This window comes from Podarcis raffonei, chromosome 8, assembly GCF_027172205.1.
Source record: "Podarcis raffonei isolate rPodRaf1 chromosome 8, rPodRaf1.pri, whole genome shotgun sequence".
Lineage (NCBI taxonomy): Eukaryota > Metazoa > Chordata > Lepidosauria > Squamata > Lacertidae > Podarcis > Podarcis raffonei.
The window spans coordinates 24017598-24036092 of NC_070609.1; the positions used below are offsets into that span (position 1 = coordinate 24017598).

The 18495-nt window shown below is 43.8% G+C and overlaps 1 protein-coding gene and 1 long non-coding RNA gene across 33 annotated transcripts in view; one reads left to right on the top strand and one right to left on the bottom strand.

The window, feature by feature from the left end:
• EPB41 (erythrocyte membrane protein band 4.1) overlaps positions 1–18495 on the bottom strand; it is a 274098-nt gene that overhangs the window by 90179 nt on the left and 165424 nt on the right. For 9 of the 32 annotated variants that reach the window (XM_053398562.1, XM_053398561.1, XM_053398560.1 and 6 more), the window contains exon 1: positions 5331–5522. The gene's annotated coding sequence lies outside the window, so the exon portion shown is untranslated. Of the gene's footprint in view, positions 1–5330; positions 5525–18495 lie in introns of those variants that run through there. The other 23 variants (XM_053398553.1, XM_053398549.1, XM_053398555.1 and 20 more) reach the window with 9 other exon arrangements.
• On the top strand, positions 5687–8701 carry LOC128418658 (uncharacterized). Its single transcript, XR_008331735.1, has 2 exons — positions 5687–6669; positions 8558–8701. It is a non-coding gene; the product is annotated as an uncharacterized LOC128418658 (long non-coding RNA).

Consider the following 18495-nt stretch of genomic DNA (forward strand, 5'->3'; position numbering starts at 1 on the left):
AACATACCCAATACAGTACTTATCTCACTGAAGAACTCCAGCAGACTTACATAAGTTTGAAAATCTTAAACCAACAATATCTACACAGTGGGTTGTAGCCATAACTAATCCTATTCAGAGTACACCCATTAAAATTGTACTGGGCATGACTACATTAGGCCCATTAATTTCAACAGATGTACTCTATGTAGAACTTAGCTTAAGAGAAAATGCGAACAAATGCACAGTTATTTTATTTTATTGTATTATGTTTGCACGTTGTTGGAAAAATTAAATAAAAACATTTCTTTTTTAAAAAAACTTGATTGGATTAGGTGGGGTGGTTGCTATTTCATGTTATTTTGAAAAATCAATGAAATATATTTAAAAGATACCCCATTGAGTACCTTAGTTAAACTAACTTACCAGACTTTTAGAAGACATCTCAAGGCAGCCCTGTTTAGGGAAGCTTTTAATGTTTGATGTATTACAGTATTTTAATATTTTTTTGGAAGCCACCCAGAGTGGCTAGGGAAGCCCAGCCAGATGGGCGGGATATAAATAATAAATTATTATTATTATTATTATTATTATTACAAGCTACTTAAAGGCAGATTCTCCTATGTGAATCTGCCCATCCCCTAAGGTCAATTGATATAACTTTATTGTGCGTTCAACTGATAGCAATGCATGAAGGGGTCTCATATGTGACAGCAGAACTCACTGCCTCAATAACTTAAAGATATAATCTATTTTTCCACTGAAGACTTATCACTTTCAGCAAGCTTTAACTCTGTCATTGATTAAGTTAACTATTATTTACTGGATGGTTTCTTAAGCTTTGTCTTATGCTTTTTGCAGCTGTATTACTTATTTTGTTGTTTTAATAATGTAGTTTAATGTTTTGATTCTGTTGGATTTTGTAAGTAATATTGAGCACCTCTCTAAGGAGAAGAGAAGTGGGATAAAATGTTTAATAGATGTGATGTCAATCAAAGTGCATACAACAAATTGCTATAAGGAAATCTGCTTATTCTGTGTTTTACAAACAAGTACATAATTTGGAAGAAATGTTTGTGACAATACTGAAAGTACTGCATCCATTCACAAACAGGAAGATTTTCTGTGTATAGTTACATATACTCTTCACTGAACTATAGCCTTTTTAGATTACTGCTTGTTGAATGTTGCTGTGGTGTCTTAGAAGTAATGAAATTCCAGCAGGGCAAATCAAAATGGCAAAATTCAATGCCACATTCAATGTCACATTCATTTATTTCAAGTAAGACTGAAGATCACTTCACTCTGTTATACAGAGCAGCAAACAGAAAACATCAAGGGACACAGCAACAAAAACATAGTATCAAATAATACTTGAATACAAGGGGTTTAAAACTGTGAACAAGTAAGTTATCTTGCTGATGGTTCGAAAACTATAGGAGTCATTTTCCATTACACAATAAGCCACAATTACAGTTCATGAGAGAATTTATCTGACAACTACCTTCCATAACTAAGCCTTTGAAAATGCACTTGCAGTTTGCGGGGGAGGGTGACTTTTCAAATGAGATAAATTCACACGGGGCTATAAGCAATGATCATCCACATAACTATATATTTTGGCTTATATCTAACAAGAGTCCTACAGCCATGCTGGTATGTTTTTATCGCATAAAAGAGTTTAAACTTCATAGCTGAGCACTTTTTAAGTTAGACGTTTCCACAACCACGGATGTTGTTTTGAATGATTGGATTATCCATGACAAATAGGCACAAATGATTTAAAGTTTGACATCATAAGGGATAAAGTTGTCCTCAGCAATGCCAGGTGGCCTACTGGGCACTACCGCTCAGATTAGATAGTGAACTTCTATCCTCCAATATCACTAAGCGCTCCTCAAGCTGTTCATACAGAAAACCTAACTATTTACAACCCACCACAATAGTCATTCCTGGGTACATAACTCCATCAGCTCAACAGAGATTTGGTAGAAAGCATGCTGTGCGAAGTTTGGCTACATACAATCCTCCGGACTGAGAAAATGATTAAGCTGATATTGAAGCGTAAAGCAGTAGGCACGTCACCAAGAACTGACGTGACAGCTCAGCCCTTTTGCACATTGCCCCAGTGTCTATTTTCAGCCATTCAAAATTTAGTGTACATTATAATAATTTATTTGAAGTTTTCAAGTATCTTCATCCATCAGTTTCAACCCCAAAAATCTACTATCACTCACCTCAGACTGCTTTATAGTCAGATCAGCCAAAGAATGAATGTAGAAAATCTAGTGCCTTAGCAAGAAAACCAACACTTCCATTACCCCATTGGTTTACTCAATGAAGCAATAAAACACAGCATCGTATAACTAATAGATTGAGTTAAAGATTCAGTTACAGGAAGCCACATATAGCTTGACTTTGTACAGCCCAGGTCTCTTTAAGATTGATAAAATGAGTAAGTCTGCAACAAATAAATATGAAATTTAAGGCCCAATATATTTTGACTGTTTACAAAAGGCAAATGAACTGCTTCAATGCATTCAGCAGCTGGAATTCTCTTATTAACACAGGATTACATCATTAAACAAAACTCTGACAGCTGGTACAACTGATAAAGCTGCCAGTGGACTCAAGATAAAGTGGATATTGCTAAAACCCTGAATACTAGATTCCTAGGAGAGAAATTGTATCTGAAAAACCTTTTCTCCACACACCTTTATTTTACAACTTGATACTGCAATATTTCATCACAGTATGTATACATTTGTAATATACAGCCTTTACTACCAGCTTATACAAAAAACTTGAAGTGCAAAATATATCAGAAAAACTACAGATACATTAAGTTACAGTCTCAGTCCTCACACATGTAATTCTTATTGCAGCATTCTGTAATATTAATTTTAATGCCATCCATGTTTACTATTTCCAGAACAGCAACTGTATTAAGTCTATTGCAGCAAAAACAACAAAGATTCCTGTGGTGTCTTAAGGACCTCATACTGCAATACAGTGGATGCTCGGGTTGCAAACATGATCCGTGCGGGATGCACGTTCACAACTCGCAGCGTTTGCAACCCACAGTGGCGCATCTGTGCATGTGCGGGTTGCGATTTGGCGCTTCTGCGCATGCATGACCGCTGAAACCCGGAAGTAACCAGTTCCAGTACTTCCGGCTTTTAGCGGTCCGTAACCTGAAAAAATGCAACCTGAAGCATCTGTAACCCGAGGTATGACTGTATAAGCTTTTGTGGGCCAATACCCACTTCACCATATGCTATGTATACATCCATGTGATGCTTGCTACATGGATGTAGTTAAAACTGCTGCATCAAATTTTGAATGAACATTTACTTGAAGCTTTTTAAAAATGTGGTTTGGGTACGTGCAGTCACAACTGGCCACATCGGCAGGCAGGGGCAGGAAGCTGTCACATAGTTAAGTCTGGTGAGCTCTCTTAGCCACTTTAAAGGCAGCCCTGTAACTTACTTTCAGGTCTATGGGACGCACTGGCAGGGTAAGGAGCACCTCCAAGGCCAACCTGCAGCATTCAGCCCTAGTTGTGAAGGCCAGGAGGAGATGAAGCAGTAAGGCCTCCTTACTTATCTCAAAGGCTGCAGATTAAGCAAAGTGGATAGACAAAATGCTACCTCTTGCCTTAGGCAGGGTTGGCTCACCCAGTTTATATGCTGTTAGTATCCCACTCTCTTTGTTTCCTTCTGCAGACCTTTGGTGTTAAATGAATGAAATGTGACACAGTTCAAAGAATATTTGTATCTTGCCTCCTTATTTCCCTGTATGGTCAAAATCTGTAGCTCCAAGTTACTGCAATTTCAAAGTTGGCGTAAATATCACAGTCGCATCTAAGAAAGACCCAGCCATCCTATTTCCCATGGTTGGGGGGGGGGAAACCCACAGGAAATAAACACATTACCCATCAAATATTGCAGCCAATTCAAATAAAAAAATCTCAAAGATTTCCCATAACCTTTATTTTAAATGTGAGAGGTAAAAATCATTGTGTGTCCATGAATAGTTTAGCTTTATATCACTTTTAAATTTCAAACTACTTCTGCTACCTACATAATATTCTTTGATGTTCACAGGAGCAAAAGCAAAAGCAAAAGAATATTCTGAACTGTATTTGGGAAGACGTGTATGAATGTGATCAAAACAAAACAAAAATGAGGAAGATTGAGTGCTCACAACTAACAGTATGTATTGTTTTTAAGGCAGCGACAACGTTCTCTGTAAGCTGGGCACACATGTGAACAGCATCTGCTAGCAACAACTGACTGCTCGGACTCCATCTCAATGTTGCAAGCCATCCCCCTCTACCTGAGCTGCTTTGTTTCTCTCCCCTCCCCCTCCCTCCAACGCTTATACAACTGCGGAAGAAGGTCCTCTCTATCCCCCCCAACCCAACCTGTCACTGCCATATCCTTCTGCCCACCATCATCCTCCTCCTTTCCTGTCATTACGACGACAAAAAAAATACAAAAAAATATAGAAGGTTAAAAAATGGGAGGAGGGAAGTGAGAGGGAAGAGGGATTTTAATTTCGCGCATCTATATTTCTCTCTCTCCGCCCACCCTGCAAGCAAATCACCAGGAGGAGGAGGAGGAGGGAGAGCAGGACACTAAATGGATGCCATTCCCCCCCCCATGCTAACCCGCCATCTCTCCTTTTAATTCCTTCCTCTCCCCGCCCCTCACAACCCTTCCCCACCAACAATCCAAGGCGATCTTCTTATGGAGTCACACAGCCTACCCATCCCATAATTCTCCCCATCCCCTGGCAGGGATGATGCGAGACACACACACAAGCGCGCGCCCGAGCACACAAGCGCGCGCGCACACACACGCATACGGTTTTCAAGAGGCGCCGCTAGCGCTAAACGTGGTTTTTCTTCAGCGCCAGGCAGGGATCCAGCCGATAGAGAGACCACCCCCTTTCCTTCCCTTCCCTGCGCCACATCCCGATGCCCCCCGCTTGGCGCAACGCAGGAGGCTCCCGCTGCGCCTCAGAGCCACGCGCCGCTACTACCCTTTTCCCCACCATGAGGCTCGCCTGAGGCAAAGGACGGCACCTTAAAATGCGACCCAATTCCCGGGGGCCATAGAGCTGTCTCCCCCCTGAGCCTTCCCCCCCCCCGCGCTGCTGCTGCCACCGCCGCCACTCGCCACCCGCGCATTCCCCTCAGCGCTCGCCAACCGTCTCCCTCCACACAAACAATATACACGCGTCCCTCTCTGAGGTAAAAGCGAAAAAAACAACGGCCGGGAGGCGCGCGCGCGCTGTGGAATATCTCCCCCCCCCCGCCGCCCCCCACTCCGCTGTTCTCCCCTTACCCCGCCGCTTATGGTCGCCTCACTTGCCTGCCTTCTTCCCCAGCGGCTGATGCTGGGCGCTGATAGTGCTTGCCGAAGGCGCCCAACGAAGGAGGAGAAAAGGAGGCGGGGGGGGAAAGAGGGGCCCCAGGTCTCTCTCTCTCTCTCTCCTACAACCACCTCCCGCTCCCCCGCCCCATAACATAGTAGTAAGTTTCTATTGGCCGGGAGGGGAAGGCGGAGCCGCTTTGCTGCCCAGCCATTGGGGGGAGGGAGGGGAGAAGAGAGAGAGAGAGAGAGGTTATTAAAAGGAGGGGGGAGAGAAATGGGGGCAGCGAGCTCGCCTGTCTGCCTGCCCGCGCGGCACGCGAAGGGGAGGAGGGTTTATTTGAGGGGGGGGAGTAGTGGAAACGGAAGGTATAAAAGCGCGCGCACCAGATGGAGCGAGGTGGGGGGGCGGGAGAGAGGTTGCGCGCGCACAAAACTGAGGGGTGCTTCTGTTGAGGCGGCTCGCCACCAAAAAGTGGGGGGGGGGGAGGGAGAACCCGAACGAGACCAACGGCCATCTGGGTCAGTGTGAAGGGATGGTGCGCGCGCGCGCCTCCTCCTCTCGGTCCACCTCCCCACATAAAGAGGAAGGCGGGATGCGCGCGCTAAGAAATATTTCTTTCTTAAAAGGATTTTTTTCTTTGGCCATACGCACAACAACCCATCCTCTTACCAAGGGGTGCGCAGGTTTCATAAACAAAACGGCATCACACCGAAAATGTAATGCGTTTAAGGAACCATAATACACAAAGGGTACACACAGTACCACCCCCATTTGGATCAAAGCTGGCTGGAGATAGCGGATAGAGCATATGATAAGGAGGAGTATATGGTCGCCTGTACGCCTTTTCCCAAACCAGCAGGAGCAAGCACTGGTCAATGGGAGCATGTCCGCACAACCTTAGAGCATCGCTGCTGGAACAGGCCAAGGAGCCCATCTGGTCCAGCATTCAGTTGCCAAGGGCTGGCAACCGGATGCCTCCAAGGGAGCAGCACACCTTCCCCATTGTTTGTGCCTGGCACCTGGCGCTCGCAGGAATAGCAGCTGTAGAAGGAGAAGACGACAGAGGGCGAAGGAAGAGCTGTGTGTGGAGTGGGGGCTTTCCCCCATCCTCTGGACCACCCGGGGGGGGGACTCAACAAACCTGCTGCACTTGGAACTGGGTGCAGAGAGTGTTGCTGAATTTGGACACAGCTGTGGTCAGGAAGTACCATCCGCCTTGGGCCTGCCCATATAAAGCAAGTCTAGCATGAGAGACTAGGGTAATGTCCGTTGTTTCCAGGAACGCTTCTCTGTATGAGACTTTTGTGGGTGAGCTGAGAGTTTGCTCGGACCCTGGGTGAGGCTGAGGGGGAAAGTGTGTCCGAAGGGAAATGAATTTATATTGATTTTTATATATTAGTATTTTTTGTATTAGTGTAACGCTTGTAACTGTATTTGTAGGTTTTTTTTAAGGTTTCTGTTTCAGTTTTTTTGTACACAATTCGGAGATATTTTTAATCTATTAAGCGGTATAGAAATTAAATAATCAATTGGTTTGCCTGCAGGCCCCAACTGATAAAAACTAGCATTATTCCCACCTACACAAAAACACACTTCAAACAAACAAAAACTCCCATGCTACTTATTTTGGTTCGCTATAATAACTTCATACGGAAAGCAAAAGCACCAGTAGTATCCCTTATTCTTTTTAAATCATGTACATAATCGGTAACATGTTTTGCAACATGCATCCTGCTTCTTAGTCCTTATTTTGCTGGAACACAGGTGGCTGGTACCCATAGGTCTGGAAGAGCAGCCTACCAAAGATAGAGCCAATGACAGCGACAGGCTAGAGGAGGGCTAGTTTGCCACTTCCCTGACCATCACTGGAGCTGTTTTTACACCCCTCCTGAATCCTGCACCAACTTCTCACCCTTACCTTCAAAACCCTACATGGCTTTGCTCTTATGATCTGACCAATTCTTCCCTGTTCTCCTTGCTCATCCACCTCCAGCACTCCCAGCCTCCAAAAGGTTTCCTTCCCCCTGAAACAACCCTGCCTTTTCTTCTATTATTATCATCATCAACAACAATATATTAATTGCCTTCTACACAATCATCTCCAGACAATGTACAATGAAATCAGATAAAAGCCGATACATTTAAAACAAGCTAAAACAATACAAACAAACACTCATGGCAAAGACCCATTTATCCAGTTGGGAAAGCCAGTCGGAACAAAAGCGTCTTAAATTGTTTCTGGAAAGTGCAGATAGAGGGGCCTGTCATTTCTCGATAGGAACAGGGGCAAGCCATAGAGTTACTGTAGAGCTGGTGAGTTCTTTGGAACTTGCAGCATAATCTTTCCCACAGACCCCAGGGATCCACCGGACATAAAATGAACAAGGCAGTCTCTCATGTAACTTGGTCCTGAATTATCCAGGGCATTAATATGTTAGTTACCAACACACTGAACTTGGCCTGGTAGCAGATTGGCAATCAGTGCAAATTCTGATAGCAAGGTGTTACATGTGGGTGATAATTTGCCTCCACAAGCAACTTAGCCACCACGTTCTGCACCAGCCACAACCTCCAGAGACGAACCCCAAAGGTAGCCCCACAAACAGCACACTGCAGTTATCCAATCATGCCATTACCAATGGTCAAGCTTCCCCAAGCCAGGAACTTGATGTCCTTATACATGGAACTGTTCCCCATTGTGTGATCACCCCTCTTACTTCGCCCAAATTCCTCTGCCAAATTCACCTTTTTCCAGGAAGCCTTTTGATCAATGCATTAACCTCTTGTGACTAAGCTAAAGTACTTATAATCACAATAATCACGCATCTGCCCCGTTTACCCTTACCTCCATTTTCCTCCCTTTATCTTTTCCCTGTGTCTATTTTTAGATGTGTTTACTTATTTTTAGTATTTTTACCCTGCTCCTTGGCTGAAGAAGGCTCCCAGAGCGGCTTAGAAAAATCATTAAAATAAGATAGTCTCTGCCCTCAGGCACACAATCTAAAAGGCACTACACAAAAGAAAGAGGCTGGGACATGGATGGGGGAAGCAAACCCAGGAACCAGATTGTAAACCCTTTGGGTAGAAACCTGTCAAACACGTACATTGTAAAAGCACCAGATGCATAGACTGCATTATATAAATTATAACGCTAATTTGTGAGAACTAAAGGCAGGGTCAAACTTTCTTTTTCCAGATCAACTCCTACCCCCAAACACGTTGGAAGAGGGCCACAGCTGCCAGAGATTGAGATAAAGGATGCTTCATCCCTAAAGTGTTTGTGACTGGCAGGGATTATGACTACTTACGCATCAATGAAGAATACACAGATTTGCATAAACTTTGCATGTGCTAATTTGTATGCATAGGAGCAAATTTGGAAGTACACCTCACCATTGTAGGAAAGACTGTGACCAGGTAACCAGGGTGTCTACAGGCAAGCCGTGATTTGTGCAAGGGTTGTGTTCCAGATAATCCCACATGACTGCGAAGCACACACAAGACAGCTCCGCCCCATTACCCCCCATTCTGCCACCTTTTCCTGCCACTTCCGGGTCACCACAATCTGTGCATGGACAGTCATGCACCAATTGGACATGTGTAAATCAGCCATTGCCTGTATTTCATCTGTTGTTCACATGCTGCCATTGATGGGCAACTTCAAGACCGATGCTCTCCCTTCTTATGATACTTTAAACCAACTTGGGCAGACAGCCTTTCAGATAGAGCACTGTCCTCTGTGAAGTCAGGTCTTTGCCACCTTAGTGGCAATGGGGGAATAGGCACTGCTTCTGAGTAGTGATGCTACCTTCTACTGCCTCCCTTTGCTCATCTCAGAGTCTTCCCAGAGGCAGGCCACTATGGAAACGGAAGCGGTCTAAATGGAGATGGACTTTTGCTCTAATCCAACAGGACTCCTCTGACGTTACCACTGCATTTATTTATTTTTTGTAAGAGGAGGAGATACCTCCTGGACGTTTATTTGTAAGCTCCTTGAGGCAAGGACCTGTCTTTTTCTACAAAGCCATGCACAGTGATACCACCACAACAATAACAGCAAGTAACAAAACCAGGAAGAATTGTCTCCTAACCACATCTTTTTAAAAATTTAAAAATTGTCCAGTAGCACCTCTAAGGTGCTACTGGACAAGTATTTTTTTATTTATTTCGACTGCATCAGACCAACACGGCTACCTACCTGAATCATATCTTTTACGTTCGTCTTGTGCGTATTTTTAAAACCTAACCCCTGAAGGAACACCAAAATGCTCGACTCAGATCTGAAGAAGGAACTCATAAGAAGAAGGAGCCTTTGAATGAGGAACAGTTCCTACCAAATCTTTGTTTTGAATGAAAGCATATATCCAGGGCAGAATCCTGGCAAGTAAAGGCCAGGGCAAGTGCTTAACGATTTGGCATTGTCCCTTATAGAATCATAGAGTTGGAAGAGACCACAAGGGCCATCGAGTCCAACCCCCTGCCAAGCAGGAAACACCATCAGAGCACTCCTGACATATGGTTGTCAAGCCTCTGCTTAAAGACCTCCAAAGAAGGAGACTCCACCACACTCCTTGGCAGCAAATTCCACTGTCGAACAGCTCTTACTGTCAGGAAGTTCTTCCTAATGTTTAGGTGGAATCTTCTTTCTTGTAGTTTGGATCCATTGCTCCGTGTCCGCTTCTCTGGAGCAGCAGAAAACAACCTTTCTCCCTCCTCTATGTGACATCCTTTTATATATTTGAACATGGCTATCATATCACCCCTTAACCTCCTCTTCTCCAGGCTAAACATGCCCAGCTCCCTTAGCCGTTCCTCATAAGGCATCTTATTTCCGACTTACTTCAAACTACTACACAACCACAATGTGAAGCAATTCTGCCATATCTGTTCGGTGGAGAAAAGTGAGATACAACACCTCAAAACCCTTATTTCCAAAGAGTTGTGACGGCACATTAAAGAAGTGCATTCCCTTAAAACATAAGGGTAGATCTAACACCAGAGAAAGTCCATTCCAGAACTTGCCTGCCAGGTCATACTGCACTGTGGCCTTGTGCCTAACGTTTTAGGACAGCGTAGAAAAGCAGCATCCAGTCCTTCCTCTCCTCTTCACTGACATTTACACCAGCGCCTGAACACCTCTTGCTTAAGCAGCATGCCCACAAGCACAGGTATTTAAAATGCACTCATGTAAGTTAGGGACGCGGGTGGCGCTGTCGGGACGCGGGTGGCGCTGTGGGTAAAACCACAGTGCCTAGGACTTGCCGATCGTATGGTCGGCAGTTTGAATCCCCGCGGCGGGGTGAGCTCCCGTCTTTCGGTCCCAGCTCCTGCCCACCTAGCTGTTCAAAAGCACCTCTAAGTGCAAGTAGATAAATAGGTACCGCTTTATAGCGGGAAGGTAAATGGCGTTTCCGTGTGCTGCGCTGGTGCTGGCTCGCCAGAGCAGCTTCATCATGCTGGCCACGTGACCCGGAAGTGTCTGCGGCCTCTTAAGTGAGATGAGCGCACAACCCTAGAGTCGGACACGACTGGCCCGTACAGGCAGGGGTACCTTTACCTTTACCATGTAAGTTAACTGTGGGACATGGGTGGCGCTGCAGGTTAAAACCAAAGAGCCTAGGACTTGCCGATCAGAAGGTCAGCGGTTCGAATCCCTGCAACGAGGTGAGCTCCCATTGCTCGGTCCCTGCTCCTGCCCACCTAGCAGTTTGAAAGCACGTCAAAGTGCAAGTAGATAAATAGGTACCGCTCCAGTGGGAAGGAAAACAGCATTTCCATGCGCTGCTCTGGTTTGCCAGAAGCAGCTTAGTCATGCTGGCCACTTGACTCAGAAGCTGTACGCTGCCTCCCTCGGCCAATAAAGTGAGATGAGTGCTGCAACCCCAGAGTTGGCCACGACTGGACCTCATGGTCAGGGGTCCCTTTACCTTTAAGCTAACCGTAACTCTTAATTTAGCGGGGATATTTTCCCCATGTGTAAGAAAAGACCAAGCAACAAATGTGCTTTAAGAGAAATTCATATTATCCATCAGATAATAGCTAGTGGGTTAATGTTCTCCTTAAAAATGTGTTTGTGCGTTCTTCAGTGACTCTTCCCCAAAAAATCACCAGTGTGCTGATGTTGCCACTATACAGTACAGTATACTGTAATGGTTAGAGTGACTGACTTGTGAGTCTTGTTATGGTTCAGAAAACCTGGGTTCAAATCCATGAAGCTCAGTTCCTAGAAGTTCTTGGGCTAGCAAACACTCTCTCAAGCCCAGACTACCTCTCTTATCAACTTACTGGGAGGTAGGGTGGGATAAATATGCAATTGAATAAATACATTTGTCTGACCCAATATCTCTACCGGCCACATTTGCATGTAACACTAAACCAGACTATGACTTAGCACAAAAATGCTGTCTTCCCAGGGAAGACATCACAGCCACTTTGCTCTTCTCTCGTCCTTATAGCTCAGCAGGTTTGTTCTTGGCTATAAGCCTACTTGGTTAAGTAGGAAATAGGTTAGCCCTGATCCAGGATTCAGATGACACACTAAGTAAGCCAAACCTTATGTCTATCTCATTTCTAAATGAAGACTTCCTAATAATTCATAGCTCGGGCTTTTAATCCAAGTGTGTGTAGAAATAAAAGCTCTGTAAGAGGCTGCTTCATTTAGCAGTACTTTTAAGCAGTCTGCAATATACACCTGCTATCAACAGAAATTGAGAAACAGCCCTAAAGATAGATACTGGATTTAGCTGTGAATGGAATTGTTTGTTTATTTTATTACATTTTATATATCACCATCTTTGAGTTCAAGGGTTGAGTGAGTGGACTGCAATCAAAGCATTTCAGACAAGGCCATTGCCAATAGCTAATGAAGCTTTTGGTTCTTCTTATTAAAATTATTGTTCCAAGCACAAAGATGTTCTCAAAACAGTGTATAAGTGCCCTGATATTTTATGATATGGCAGTATATAAATATATATATATATAAATGAAGCAAGCAGAACTGCAACTAATCCACCTTAGCCTGTATGCAACTAATCCACTTCAGACTAAAAATCATAGTTTGCTGAAGAACTATGAGATTTACAACATTTTGTGTTAACTGCTATGTTTGTTTCCAGGGCACCAACTTGTGTTTTCCTTTATGATATTGAAGATAAATGTTTCTAAAAATTAAATAAAAGAGCAATGTCTGTAATCTTACTGTAAAGTTTAGGAAATACCGGTATTGTTTGACCAAAGTGAAACATCCATCCTTGGTCTTGAATGACAAATAGTAGGGGACAGAATTGTACTCTTCCAGTAGGTTATCCTTGTAATAGATAACATATTCAAATTTAATTTATCTTGGTAGTGAGAAGATACTGCCAGTCTGAGCAGGATTAGGTATGTAAGGATTTTGGAGAGAAGTGGAAAATCTTTCTTTATAGTATTCATTTATTTAAAAGTATTTCTGGGCCACCTTTCAGGGAAAAGCCTCATGAAGGTAGATTCCTAAGTATAATTAGCTTAATACACAAAGCAAGATAATATATTCAAGTACATAGTATATTCAGATAATTTCCTCCAGCTATATGACCTTGCCATAGCACTGAGATCAACCTATGAGGTTTTGTTCTAAGTCCCCACTACCACCAGAAGCATGGGAAGTGACCATGAGGGACAGGGCCTTTTCGGTTATGGCACCAAGATTGTGGAATGCCCTTCTAAGACAAGAGTAGCCAACATGGGGCCTCCAGATGATGTAGGACTACAGTTCCCATCATCCCTCTTCATTGACCATGCTGGCTGGGGCTGATATAAATTGGAGCCCAAAAACATATGTAGAGCACCACATTAGCTACCCCTACTCTAAGGTAAGTCCATCTGAGCCTATCTTTGCTCTGCTTTTTTTCTGACAGGCGTCTAAAGTGCATCTCTTCCAAAAGGCAATTTTAGTATTTGGCTACTGCTGTTTTTAAACGACTGATAGGTTGCTGAATTTATAATAATTTTTAAGTTTGCTATTTCCCCCTTTTTCATTACTTGTCACTGTAATTGCTTCAGCAGAAATATTGAAATAGAGTTTTAGTAGGAGTCACAGAGTATGGCTACAACTTTTGCCTATGCTCTATTTTGGATTCCTAACAATTTAGCAAAGCCTCGCCACCAATAAATACAAATAACTGTATTGCCTTCTAATTATTGTGGGTTCCAAGAAGGAAAGGAAATCAAAATAGCCTCCTCCATTCAAACCCTTTTCACCTTCATTTGTGTGTCAAAGCCAGCTGGCTGCAAATCTGCATTCAGGGAATTTCAAAACATTTTCTCTCCTCTCTTGGGGCTCATGGTACAGACAGCACTGCAGGAGATGCAAGCTGGTCACAATAGACTGCTCCTGTGGTTAAAAGACACACAGATGCAACCCCCCACGTGCTAAAGGCCTTTTATGGAGAGAGAGAAAATGTTTCTGGTCATGCATATTAATAACGACGGCCTACTATAAAGATTTCCTAAAATAAAGACATTTGGCTATATTAAACAGATTCAGTGCTTGACAGTTTCTTGAATGGATGCCATTTGAGGAGGCGTAGCCACTTGAATCCCAGTTTCTTTCAACTTGTCATCTAGCACAAAAACAAACATTGGTCATTAAGAGAGGGGTTGAAATGACATGATTAGAGCCGTGATTCCCTCCTAGGCTAACAGTTAAGAGGATAGAGAGGTGAAAGGATTATAGTGAAAGAAAGAGCAGTCAAGCAAAGAGATCGATTAAGTTTATTAGTTCAGAAAGAAACAAGGCACAAGAAAAGGGGCATGATACTACCGAGGGGGTTTTAAAGACAGGAAACATAGACAAGATCTAGGGCAGTGCTGCGGTGGGATAAATATTTCAGAGAATACAGATGTATACCTCCGAAGTTCAGAATTATTGTTTTAATCAGAATTTTGTTCTTATATTTATAAAGCGGCTTCTCTTTCATACCAGAGTTAACAGTTCGGGGGTAAAAATAGTGACAGATGTTCAGTGCTTAGGCCACATTTTGCTTCACCAACATGTATAAGCTCAAAGAGACCTGAATATGCCTCAGAGATATTAAGCACACATATACACACACATCCACCCTTCCCTCTAACAGACGTTTTGGTAACAATGAAAAAGCCCAAAGCAGAATGCACTTTGGAGCAACCACATATCTATACAACCATTACATAAAAGGCACTGTCCAGCATCTGCAGCTAAAGTATTAAACATTTTCTTAATAGCTGGCAGATGCCGTAAGTCTCATTGCACGCTGCCCAAGTATCTGAGCGGTGAAAGATTTCCGGTGTTCCAGGCCCTTTCCCAGGGTTCTGCTTTCCTCAGAATGAGGGACAGAAGAGACTGTTGTGTGTTTATGATGCATGGTTTATTTACACATATGTGCCGTGAGGGGCTCACGGCATTAACATCTCAAGAGGGTCTTGCTTCTCCCACGGCCACACCCTTGGGTCCCAGCAGAAACCAGGCATGGCTCTGCCTCTCAGCTGCCCAGACTGCTTGTAGCTTTTAGCTCCCACACACAACTTTTGCCTTTCTAACTACTAGAGTCAAGGGAGGGAGGCCCACCCATTTGCCCTCTGGCACAGAGCCACTTCCTTTGTTACCTTACCAACCCAAACTTAGCAGGCCCGATATCAAGAAGCTGGTCTGACAATTGGATCCTTGTTGGATCCAGGAATTAGATCAGGGATGCAGCCTGCCCACCCCCCTCCCAACTCACTATGATGTTACATTCGTCAAAATCCCATTTGGTTTGTGTTTATTAACCTCTCATTCATTCAGGTGCTGACTTTTCATCTACAGTTTTCTTAATTTTGGTATTTCTTTTTATAATGCTCTGGCACCTGCTGCGACAGCAGTAGAGACCATAAAAAGAGCCCTGCGGGGTCAGGTCAAAGGGTCATCTAATTTAGCATCCTCCACGTGCTTTGGGAAACACACAAGGAGGACCTGAGTGCAACAACACTCTCTACACTAGGGGTAGGCGGCCCAATCGCCTTCTAAATCCGGCCGCCGGACAGTCCAGGAATCAGCGTGTTTTTCATGAGTAGAATGTGTCTTTTTATTTAAAATGCATATCTGGGTTATTTGTGGGGCATAGGAATTCATTCATTTCCCCCCAAAAAATATAGTCCGGCCCACCACATGGTCTGAGGGACGGTGGACCGGCCCAAGGCTGAAAAAGGTTGCTGACCCCTGCTCTACACACATGTTCTCCAGCAATTGGTATTCAGAGCCATGCCATTCAGATAATGGAGTTAGGACATGATCACAGTGGCTGGTGGCCTTGGATAAACCATGGATTTGTCTAATCCAGGCATAGGCAAACTCGGCCCTCCAGTTGTTTTGGGACTACAACTCCCATCATCCCTAGCTAACAGGACCAGTGGTCAGGGATGATGGGAACTGTAGACCCAAAACATCTGGAGGGCCGAGTTTGCCTATGCCTAATCTAATCCTCTTTTAAAGACCTCCAAGTTGGTGGCCATCATCACACCTTGCAGCAGCTCCTCTTCTTAACCACCTTTTTGTTTTTGCGCACTTTGGGGAAAACTATCACCACCTATGGGGGCCATTTTGTTTTCCCACAATTCCCCATAATAGCACAATACCCAGAGCACTATGGGAAACGGTGCCCCATCATAAGCCCTCCCCCAGTATATGCCACAAAATGATCTGATGTTCAGAGAATTCTGGGGAAGGACATAATGGCAGCTGCCATGAGCTGCCACCCAAGATGGTACAGGAGATAAACCCTCCGCCTCTGGTGCCCGAATGGAGCACATAGTTTCCCTGTGTTTTATTTTAGGAACAAATGGAAATGGAACCCAAGGGACCCCATGCTCTTGAATTTTCTTTGTTCCAAAAAGAATGTGTGGTCCTAATCCGAAATCCACCACTTCTTCACATGAGGAAAATCCCATTCCATGGTACCACCACCTAACTATGTCTTGGGGTACGCAAAACAATTGCTTTGTGTAGCTATTAGTATACTTTAACGACACAGTATAACCACATTACAAAGAAAGGACTAATGGGGTGGGGGTCTGCATTTTTAAGGGGGCTTCCATTATGGGTTCTAAGGAACTGGGTGAACTGAAACAGTTCGTCATGAGACATATTCGGAACTATTTCCTTTCCTACAGAAAATGCATTTCAGCACTAAGTTGTGGACAAATATCTGTTGGGCTTTCACAGCAGATTTCCAAGAGAAAAAAGAGCAAAGTCAACACTGACCAAGATTATGGATAACATGACTGAATCCAAAGCCACGGGGGGGGGGGCGACATGACATTAAAAATCAACACATCGGAAAAACCACTTTTGTTGGTTTCTTGCCTGCATCTTCCTGCTGCTTTTTCTATTTTAGCAAAGTTTCCCAGCAAAGTTCTCACTGGACTATTTTGAGGGCGCTCCCCACCCAAGGAGTTTTGCTTCTTCTGCATAGCTTGGGGGGTTCCCCCAAGTCCGCTTATGCCTCCCTCTTGTCAGTGGGTGGTCCCTTTATGCCCTATAAGCAATGACCTGCCCCACCCAAGGACTGGAATCAGCATACAGTATATGATAACAAGCAATGCTGCATCCTCGTGAAAGCTCAAAGAACCATGCTTAGTCCTTCACTTTATCACAACAACTCAAGTGATGTGGGTCAGGGTGAGAGACAAGGGCTAGTCTCACGGTGCAATCCTATACATGCCTGCTCAGAGCTTAATCCCACTGTGTTCAATGGGGGTTCTAAGTTTGTGAGGTACAGGACTGCAACCCCAGTGAATTTTACAGTGGAGAAGGGATTCAAATTTGGGTCTAGCACTCTGACCACTGCACCACACTGGCTCTGAATACATTATTTTGTATTTGGGGGGGGGGAATAGAAACAGAAATTTGAAAAATTAATTTTGAATTTAAAGCACGTTGTAATCACGTAAGAAGAGAGCTCTTTACATTTTTACTTTTATTCACAGCTCCCCCCTCAACTCTCCTTCCAGCCTTAAGGGTAAGAGTGGATAATAATTTTAGAATGGCGAAAAGGCTCTTTGATGACACACCAAACAGAAAGACGCACAACTTGCTAAATCCCTGAAAATTAAATTGTAGCTAGCTTATACCAGTGCTTGCTTCCATGCAAGAATAATAATAATATACATAAAGAAACAAATCCACCTCACTCATAATGTTTGCCTCATTTATTTGTTTGTGTTTACTTTGTGGAAAATGAAAGTGTTTTCAGATTTGCTTTTAAGGTCTTTTGTTTCCACAGTATCAACAAAATAAGCTCTGTAACCTAGAATGTTTCTTTGGGAGCTGGGATTTTTTCGCGTGGAGTGGGGGGGGGGAGTACTGCAGAGCTCATGACAAAATAATGAGAATTGAATCTGGCTGCCTCTTGTGGTCTGGAACATGAAAAGCAAAAGGATTTTATTCTGAGGCTATAAATAACCACTGCCATTTACATTCAAAGACCAACCACGGAAAATTGCAGACCCCAGAGGAGAGACTTAAAGACTGACATCGGTAGCTGATGGTAGAAGAGATACAAGAAAACGCTTTGCAGTTCCTATCAGGCCAAAATATTCCTCTGTGCCCCACTTATTTCCTCTGGTGAGCACATAATTAAGATGGTTAGCAGCAGGCACTGTGGATCAGGGTTTGCATAACTATAACATCTTTATATCAAGATGTACAGAATGAACCTATGGAGCCTTTCCCAGTGTGTTAAGCCAATTCAAAGCTGTCACAGCTCTCCCTGATGTCTAACCCACAGCAGAGTCCCCCTATTATCTTTCCTGCGTTTTTTCTTCTTGTTGTTGTTTAACTGACTGCTTCCCCTCCCCTCCCCTTCTCTTCAAATCTATCAGGTTCATCAAACTGGTGAAAAGCAAAAAGGAAAGGCATGTTTTCCCCGGAGGCAATGCTGTTTCACACTTTGAGAAAGATGATTTCAGCTGTCTCTTTACAGGAAGTAAACAGCTCCCAAGGAAAAGCCTGGGCAAATGTCAACACTCTTGTTCATAAATGGTTGCGCTGCTCCTTAGAAAACCAGGCACTTACAGGTCAACAAAACCAAATAGTGGGAAGGGATCTCAAGGGTCCGGCATCTCATGCATGAACCTGCACCT